This window comes from Eriocheir sinensis, chromosome 6 (assembly GCF_024679095.1).
Source record: "Eriocheir sinensis breed Jianghai 21 chromosome 6, ASM2467909v1, whole genome shotgun sequence".
Lineage (NCBI taxonomy): Eukaryota > Metazoa > Arthropoda > Malacostraca > Decapoda > Varunidae > Eriocheir > Eriocheir sinensis.
In genome coordinates, this window is record NC_066514.1 from 2112200 (window position 1) to 2122199 (window position 10000).

Below are 10000 nucleotides of genomic sequence, written 5' to 3' on the forward strand. Positions count from 1 at the left end.
TGTGGTTACGACGATCTTGGAGCCTAAAAAAATATTAATGCAATGCTCAGAGTACGATAGTTTGGTAACGTTGAACCAGGTGAGCAGGATCGGCCTCTAGGTAGAAAAATGATATTCACGGACCTCGCAGGTAAAAGGTCTGGATTCAGCCTCGCCTGTAGTCACCCATTGCTTTAAAGGTCTCGAATCATCCTGATAGACCTGCATTGTTTTGTTGATGTGATTGGACACAAAATTAGTCCTGTGATATCGCTGTGCATAGAAGGCATATAGGAAGGTATTACAAGATACTTTTGCTTCTCATATCAGCTATTTCTAAAGGTCAAAGGGGGGATCAGTCAGGTTTTAATGCGTGTTTGTTTAGGCTCAGGGTACAGAAGAAGGGTCAAACTACCACCAGGGTTATAAAAACTACCCCTGGAAATGCCCACAAGTCCTACGAAAGCCTTGTCAAATAAGTGTTCTTAGGCTGCGAAATGTCTTTTAATACGACCCATAAAATCCTCGATGCTCCGAATATCTTTAAGTAAAAAAGCTGGATTTTTTTTTTTATAGCCGAGACTGGAAAAAATCCCTAATGCTATTGCTCTTTAAGCCGCGTTCCCACAGTGCCGCCTCTGGGCCACGACATCCCAGCGACTTTTCCCTATGACAGGTTGGTTCCCACGCTCCAAGAAGGGTCGGGAGGTTTTATTGGGGTCTTGGTGTCTTGCCGACTGTCTGGGACATTCGGCCAACTAGCTGCCAGCATGTCGCGCTAACCCTCACGACTCCAGACTCCCGCCACGACGTCGGCGCAGCATTCGGCAAGTCTCAAGACCTCTTCCAAGACATGCCCGACCCTTTCACATCAACACCCAAGACCTCGTGTACCCTAGAGTCGTGTTAAGTCGTGGCCCAGAGTCGGCACAGAGTGAACGGGGCTTAACCCTCACGACTCCAGACTCCCGCCACGACGTCGGCGCAGCATTCGGCAAGTCTCAAGACCTCTTCCAAGACATGTCCGACCCTTTCACATCAACACCCAAGACCTCGTGTACCCTAGAGTCGTGTTAAGTCGTGGCCCAGAGTCGGTACAGTGTGAACGGGGCTTTAGGGCGGAGAGGAGCCTGGGGTGTGTGGCGTGGCGGTGTGTGGAGCCTCTGTTGTTGAGCTTTAAATGCTTCGCTGGAGAACGGAAGGCCGAGAGGGAGGGAGAGCTGGATGAGAAGGGAAGTGGCTGGCCGCGTATATTGACTCGAAACACGCTCACACATAGATAGAAAAATAGATAGATAGATAGATAGACAGACAGATGGATAGATAGATAGAAAGGGGGGCGGTCCGTATCTTGATCTGTGTTATCAGGCCATTCTCTTCCCAACATGGGGAGGCGGTGGCTGAATGGATAGCGTGACGGCGCCGCGTTCAGGACGACGCGAGTTCAATCCCCGCCCGGTGCCACCAAGCTGGGATTTTTCAGCCGCCGCCGAGTGGCTTAAAACTACCCACATGCTGTCCAGAAGACCACCCATCAACCCGGACTCTAGATTCTTGGATTAAAGATGAGCTCCGGGAGGGCAGCATGAGCCAGTGCAAGATGGCGCCACTATAAACACTCGCCTGCGCCAGAACGGGCTGGGCCGACCATCAGGCCCCACCGGGAAGAAGCCTTGGGCCGACCATCAGGATCCACCGGGAAGAAGCCTACCGGTGCAATAGGCCACGACGTAAAAAAAAAAAAAGATAGATAGATAGACAGATAGATGGATAGATAGATAGAAAGGGGGGGTCCTTATCTTGCTTTGTGTTATCAGGTCATTCTCTCCCTAAATAGTTCCTCTTTGGTAGGCTCATATAGGAGGTCGGTTACGTCACAACCTACCCCTTCCCCCCCCTCCCCCCTGCCTCCCCCTGATCCACCCTTCCCTCTCGACGGCTGAGGAGGGAAGGAACTGGTCGGCTGTATCTGGCAGCTCCACCGTGATCAATATAGCCCCGCGGACACGCCAAGCGCCACCTCAATCCCGGTACAGAAGTGGAAGCGACTCCACCTTGTAGCTCCACACAGCCTTGTATTAGCCAGCCATGGTGTTTGAATGAGTGTTTAGTTCGTTAGTGATGTTAGCCCCCACACCGCCTCCACCCTCCTCCACCTCCACCTCCATTCTACATCCCCGACCGTTGCTTCCTTTCCTGAACCCTTCTTACAACGAGGTGCTTTCATCTGCTCCTTAATATCGAGGTGCCTTCATCTGCTCCTCAAGCCCCAAGTGTGGCTGTCGAGCAGATTAAATCACCCAAGCGGGCAACCTCGTCATGAGCCAATGGATTTTCTGTTGCCTGCATTTCCATGTTTCCATGTTTCTCTAAACCCATCCACTCTCCTTCCTCAGCCGTTTCTTGCCCTTCTGAACCTTTCTCTCAATCCTCTCCTTGATGTAGTCGCCTCCTAATGACCAACTCAATGTAGAATGGAAAATAGCCCCCTGTTTGACATCCATTCTCCCTCCTCAGCCGTGTCTTGGCCTCCTGAACCCTTCTCTCAATCCTCTCCTTGATGTAGTTTTCTCCTAATGACCAACACAATGTAGAATGGAAAATAGACCCCTGTTTACATCAATTCTCCCTCCTCAGCCGTTTCTTGCCCTCCTGAACCTTTCTCTCAATCCTCTCCTTGATGTAGTCGCCTCCTAATGACCAACACAATGTAGAATCGAAAATACCGCCCTGTTTGACATAGATTCTCCCTCCTCAGCCGTGTCTTGGCCTCCTGAACCCTTCCCTCAATCCTCTCCGTCAGCCATGAAGTAAATGCCTACTAATGACCGGGGCACAGTATAGAATGGGTAGAATATACAATAGAGGCGGTGGACGTGGACGCCTATAGTCACCCATTGCTGTAAAAGTCTCAATTCAACCTGATATACCTCCATTGCCTTGCTCATCTCAAGTCCAGGCTGTTATATGAGATTGGAGCAAAGAGTGGGATTGCTCTGGGTGATGGAAGGTGAAGGAGGGAAACAGAGAGTAGAAGAGAGAAGAGATAGAGAAAAGTTGACAAGGAAAAGGAGATAGTCTGACGAAGGGAGGGAAGGAAGGAAGGAAGGAAGGAAGGATGCAGGAAAATATGAAAAATTGTGGGGAATGCGTCCAGAAGAAGAGAGAGAGAGAGAGAGAGAGAGAGAGAGTGAGAGAGAGAGAGAATTTTCAGACCACCCTCAACATATGGTCCAGACGAGGTGGGTGTCTTTAACATTTGACATTCAACAAACAGCTAGGCGTTGCAATGCTACTTTAGGCGGAGGGAGTATTGATCGGGTCTGTATTTTAAGCGAATCCATCGTGTTGCACTGGACTACTGAAGGCGGGAGCTTGTTCCATCCGCGCACAACAACGTCAGTAAAAAATGTTTTGCTGCAGTGTGAATTGTTTGTTTACACTCAAGATTTGTCCCAGTGTTTCTTTTTGGCAATATATCGTGTTAACCTACAAGAAAACATCACTAAGCTACAGGAATGGAACAAAAAGTGGCTGCTACAATTTAATGAAGGAAATGTAAAGTCCTGCACCTTGGGAGGAGATATCCAGCATACCGATATCACCTGGGAAACACTCCACTATCCACCACAGAGGCAGAGAAAGACCTGGGAGTGTATGTTACCAGGCTACCAGTGAAGGGATATCCAGCACACCAATACCACATGGGAAACACTCCACTATCCACCACAGAGGCAGAGAAAGACCTGGGAGTGTATGTTACCAGGCTACCAGTGAAGGGATATCCAGCATACCAATATCACATGGGAAACACTCCACTATCCACCACAGAGGCAGAGAAAGACCTGGGAGTGTATGTTACCAGGCTACCAGTGAAGGGATATCCAGCACACCAATACCACATGGGAAACACTCCACTATCCACCACAGAGGCAGAGAAAGACCTGGGAGTGTATGTTACCAGGCTACCAGTGAAGGGATATCCAGCACACCAATACCACATGGGAAACACTCCACTATCCACCACAGAGGCAGAGAAAGACCTGGGAGTGTATGTTACCAGGCTACCAGTGAAGGGATATCCAGCACACCAATACCACATGGGAAACACTCCACTATCCACCACAGAGGCAGAGAAAGACCTGGGAGTGTATGTTACCAGGCTACCAGTGAAGGGATATCCAGCACACCAATACCACATGGGAAACACTCCACTATCCACCACAGAGGCAGAGAAAGACCTGGGAGTGTATGTTACCAGGCTACCAGTGAAGGGATATCCAGCATACCAATATCACATGGGAAACACTCCACTATCCACCACAGAGGCAGAGAAAGACCTGGGAGTGTATGTTACCAGGCTACCAGTGAAGGGATATCCAGCACACCAATATCACATGGGAAACACTCCACTATCCACCACAGAGGCAAGGAAAGACCTGGGAGTGTATGTTACCAGGCTACCAGTGAAGGGATATCCAGCACACCAATACCACATGGGAAACACTCCACTATCCACCACAGAGGCAGAGAAAGACCTGGGAGTGTATGTTACCAGGCTACCAGTGAAGGGATATCCAGCACACCAATACCACATGGGAAACACTCCACTATCCACCACAGCGGCAGAAGGCAGAGAAAGACCTGGGAGTGTATGTTACCAGGCTACCAGTGAAGGATATCCAGCACACCAATACCACATGGGAAACACTCCACTATCCACCACAGAGGCAGAGAAAGACCTGGGAGTGTATGTTACCAGGCTACCAGTGAAGGGATATCCAGCACACCAATACCACATGGGAAACACTCCACTATCCACCACAGAGGCAGAGAAAGACATGGGAGTGTATGTTACCAGGCTACCAGTGAAGGGATATCCAGCACACCAATACCACATGGGAAACACTCCACTATCCACCACAGAGGCAGAGAAAGACCTGGGAGTGTATGTTACCAGGCTACCAGTGAAGGCCAAATCCGTGCCAATCGCAGCGGACGGGTTAAGACATTACGATGAGCTTAGTTGCCCAACGCTGAACACCCTCATTAACAGAAGTTTTAGGTGATGAAGCCCAATGTTCTGTTCGCCTTATGCGCTGCGTCACTGAATTGCTATACGAGAATCTATGGTTTGATGCGATTTAAACCTTCAGGTCCTTAACATACAATACAGCCTGGTATTACAAGACACCCTCGCTTCACACATCAGCTATTTCTAAAGGTCAAAGAGGGGGTCAGTCGGGTTCTAATGAGTGTGTCTTTAGGTTCACGGTACAGAGGAAGGGTCAAACTACCACCAGGGTCATGAAACTACTCCTGGAAATGCCCGCAACTCCTATGAATGCTTTGTCAAATATGTGAACTTTGGCGACGAAATCTTTAGTAATATGGCTTTTGAATTTTACGCCACAAGTTTCTGTTGCTTTTGTTAGAAATTGGTGCTGTTGACAAAAAAGTATGTGAGTAAGTAAGTATTTAAAGAAAGACTTTGAATTAGCATCACGATTGGCGGCAATATTTTCTCATGTTGTCTGTACACCAAGTCTCTCCTTAAGACAATGTTTGGCTTCGCTGTTAAACCACGTAGGAATTTTATCAATGTCGTTTCGCTTCTCGCCGAGGCAGACAAAACTGTTGCCCAAGTAGCTGATATTTCTTTTTTTTTTCCATACTTCGTCTACGTTAGAATGATCTGATAAATGTATGTCTATATTTTTGTCTGAACTTTTAATGGAATTCGCCCTTGAAACTAAACACCAATGTTCTATTTTCAGGCGTTCATGCTGGAACCAGTCTGTGATCGCAGGAGCCGAGATGTTTTCCTTCTGCAACATCACTGACTAAATTATACTTAGTCATTAACAAGGTATGGCGTATTGTTTTCTTGAGTAGATTTTATAACTTTTTTTTTTTAATATTTTTTTTAAGGGTCTGTCTGTAGCGCCGGTAGGTTTCTTGAAGGGTCTGGATGGTAGTTGGTCCCAGCCCGTCACGGCGCAGGCAAGTGTTTATAGTGGCGCCATCTTCTCTTGGCTCATGCTGCCCCCCGGAACTCGTTCTTGATTCACTTGGACGGTTTCCGCTAGAGTCCGGGTTGATGGGTGGTCTTCAGGACAGCATGTGGGTAGTTTTAAGCCACTCGGCGGTGACTGAAAAATCCCAGGTGGTAGCGTGGGGATTCGAACCCGCGTCGTCCATCACGCGGTGAATGTGGGCCCAGCACGCTACCACTCAGCCACCACCTACCCTGGCAGTGACTGTTTCAATTATTGCAGTTACATAAAAAATTGTGTTGTAACAAGGCATCCAAATTCTTTAGCCATATTTTTAGGCTACGAACATTGAACCTCAGATCCGGAAGCGATATTTTAGGCTATGAACATTGAACCTCAGATCCGGAGGCGATACTCTTGGCTACGAATATTGAACCTCAGATCCGGAGGCGATATTCTTGGCTACGAACATTGAACCTCAGATCCGGAGGCGATATTCTTGGCTACGAACATTGAACCTCAGATCCGGAGGCGATATTCTTGGCTACGAACATTGAACCTCAGATCCGGAGGCGATATTCAAGGCTACGAATATTGAACCTTAGATTTGGAGGCGATATTCAAGGCTACGAACATTGAACCTTAGATTTGGAGGCGATATTCAAGGCTACGAACATTGAACCTTAGATTTGGAGGCGATATTCAAGGCTACGAACATTGAACCTCAAATTTGGAGGCGATATTCAAGGCTACGAACATTGAACCTTAGATTTGGAGGCGATATTCAAGGCTACGAACATTGAACCTCAGATCCGGAGGCGATATTCTTGGCTACGAACATTGAACCTCAGATTTGGAGGCGATATTCTTGGCTACGAACATTGAACCTCAGATCCGGAGGCGATATTCTTGGCTACGAACATTGAACCTCAGATCCGGAGGCGATATTCAAGGCTACGAACATTGAACCTCAGATCCGGAGGCGATATTTTAGGCTACGAACATTGAACCTCAGATCCGGAGGCGATACTCTTGGCTACGAACATTGAACCTCAGATCCGGAGGCGATATTCAAGGCTACGAACATTGAACCTCAGATCCGAAGGCGATATTCAAGGCTACGAACATTGAACCTCAGATTTGGAGGCGATATTCTTGGCTACGAACATTGAACCTCAGATCCGGAGGCGATATTCAAGGCTACGAACATTGAACCTCAGATTTGGAGGCGATATTCTTGGCTACGAACATTGAACCTCAGATCCGGAGGCGATATTCTTGGCTACGAACATTGAACCTCAGATCCGGAGGCGATATTCAAGGCTACGAACATTGAACCTCAGATCCGGAGGCGATATTCAAGGCTACGAACATTGAACCTCAGATCCGGAGGCGATATTCAAGGCTACGAACATTGAACCTCAGATCCGGAGGCGATATTCTTGGCTACGAACATTGAACCTCAGATCCGAAGGCGATATTTTAGGCTACGAACATTGAACCTCAGATCCGGAGGCGATATTTTAGGCTACGAACATTGAACCTCAGATTTGGAGGCGATATTCTTGGCTATGAACATTGAACCTCAGATTTGGAGGCGATATTCAAGGCTACGAACATTGAACCTCAGATCAGGAGGCGATATTTTAGGCTACGAACATTGAACCTCAGATCCGAAGGCGATATTTTAGGCTACGAACATTGAACCTCAGATTTGGAGGCGATATTCAAGGCTACGAACATTGAACCTCAGATCCGAAGGCGATATTTTAGGCTACGAACATTGAACCTCAGATTTGGAGGCGATATTCTTGGCTACGAACATTGAACCTCAGATTTGGAGGCGATATTCAAGGCTACGAACATTGAACCTTAGATTTGGAGGCGATATTCAAGGCTACGAACATTGAACCTTAGATTTGGAGGCGATATTCAAGGCTACGAACATTGAACCTTAGATTTGGAGGCGATATTCAAGGCTACGAACATTGAACCTTAGATTTGGAGGCGATATTCAAGGCTACGAACATTGAACCTTAGATTTGGAGGCGATATTCAAGGCTACGAACATTGAACCTCAGATTTGGAGGCGATATTCAAGGCTACGAACATTGAACCTCAGATCCGGAGGCGATATTCAAGGCTACGAACATTGAACCTCAGATCCGGAGGCGATATTTTAGGCTACGAACATTGAACCCCAGATCCGGAGGCGATATTTTAGGCTACGAACATTGAACCTTAGATTTGGAGGCGATATTCAAGGCTACGAACATTGAACCTCAGATCCGAAGGCGATATTCTTGGCTATGAACATTGAACCTTAGATCCGAAGGCGATATTTTAGGCTACGAACATTGAACCTCAGATTTGGAGGCGATATTCTTGGCTACGAACATTGAACCTTAGATCCGGGGACGATATTCTTGGCTACGAACATTGAACCTCAGATCCGAAGGCGATATTCAAGGCTACGAACATTGAACCTTAGATCCGGAGGCGATACTCTTGGCTACGAACATTGAACCTCAGATTTGGAGGCGATATTCAAGGCTACGAACATTGAACCTTAGATCCGGAGGCGATACTCTTGGCTACGAACATTGAACCTCAGATTTGGAGGCGATATTCAAGGCTACGAACATTGAACCTTAGATTTGGAGGCGATATTCAAGGCTACGAACATTGAACCTTAGATCCGGAGGCGATACTCTTGGCTACGAACATTGAACCTCAGATTTGGAGGCGATATTCAAGGCTACGAACATTGAACCTTAGATTTGGAGGCGATATTCAAGGCTACGAATATTGAACCTCAGATCCGGAGGCGATATTTTAGGCTACGAACATTGAACCTTAGATCCGAAGGCGATATTTTAGGCTACGAACATTGAACCTCAGATCCGAAGGCGATATTTTAGGCTACGAACATTGAACCTCAGATCCGGAGGCGATATTCTTGGCTACGAACATTGAACCTCAGATCCGGGGACGATACTCTTGGCTACGAACATTGAACCTCAGATCCGGAGGCGATACTCTTGGCTACGAATATTGAACCTCAGATTTGGAGGCGATATTCAAGGCTACGAACATTGAACCTTAGATTTGGAGGCGATATATCTCAGAGTTTTCTCAGTAGTCATCACAGAGGCCGCGTGCCAGCTATCACAGGGAGGAACAGGGAGACCCACTAGAGGACAACTTCTTGATCGAGAGAGAGAGCGAACAAAAACTAATCAATAACGACAATGTCTTTTATATGCCACTAAAATAACTATATGTATAATTTCTATATGTATCATTTTCTTTTATGTGCCTTCCTGCCTTCTGTTCGTGCTGTAGGTTAATTTTTTTTTTCGTTTTTCGCTCTGTCTCAGTTTTTTTATATATATACTTTAAAAACTTTTGATCGTCCCTTCTCTCTCCTTTCCGGCCTCTGCTTCGAGTTAGCGATGATTTTTTTTCCTTATTCCTTTTTTTTACAACAAAGGAGACAGCTCAGGGGCACACACACAAAAGTAAACAATAATAAAAAAAAGCCCGCTACTCGCTGCTCACAAAAAGAATCCAAAGAGGTGGCCGAAAGAGAGGTCAATTTCAGGTTTTTTTTAATTACTTTCATGAACAATTAGCGAACATCCTTAATTATGTATTGCCGTGCTCTCTTGTTGATAATGTTCCCTGAGAGCCACGTAGCGCGAGGTGGTAATTATAGACCTGGAGAGTTCGTCAATCTTCAATACGGGCGCCATGTTGTTACCGGGAAAGCCGCGCGAAATTCAAATTGGCGCTCATATAGTAGAGATATTTTTTACCGTCTCTCCGTCTCTTCTGCCGTCTCCTCCTACCCGCGTTTTCTCCTCCCGTCTATCGAAGAAGGGTTGGTATAATAAGATACTAACGCTCCTCATATCAGCTATTTCTAAAGGTCAGAGAGGGGGTCAGTCTGGTTCTAATGAGTGTTTCTTCAGGTTCACGGTACAGAGGAAGGGTCACACTACCACCAGGGTCATAAAACTACT

At 46.8% G+C, this 10000-nt stretch overlaps 2 protein-coding genes and 1 long non-coding RNA gene across 21 annotated transcripts in view; 1 reads left to right on the top strand and 2 right to left on the bottom strand.

Annotated features, from left to right (window-relative positions):
• The window catches only part of LOC126987922 (synaptotagmin 1-like), an 80574-nt gene that overhangs the window by 36200 nt on the left and 34374 nt on the right, over positions 1 to 10000 (bottom strand). The window lies entirely within an intron of this gene.
• LOC126988144 (uncharacterized) overlaps positions 1 to 10000 on the bottom strand; it is a 57170-nt gene that overhangs the window by 30672 nt on the left and 16498 nt on the right. The gene's annotated exons all lie outside the window — the stretch shown is intronic.
• LOC126987783 (pentatricopeptide repeat-containing protein 1, mitochondrial-like) overlaps positions 1 to 10000 on the top strand; it is a 94075-nt gene that overhangs the window by 28347 nt on the left and 55728 nt on the right. The window contains exon 2 of the mRNA XM_050845122.1: positions 5757 to 5848. The gene's annotated coding sequence lies outside the window, so the exon portion shown is untranslated. The remainder of the gene's footprint in view (positions 1 to 5756; positions 5849 to 10000) is intronic.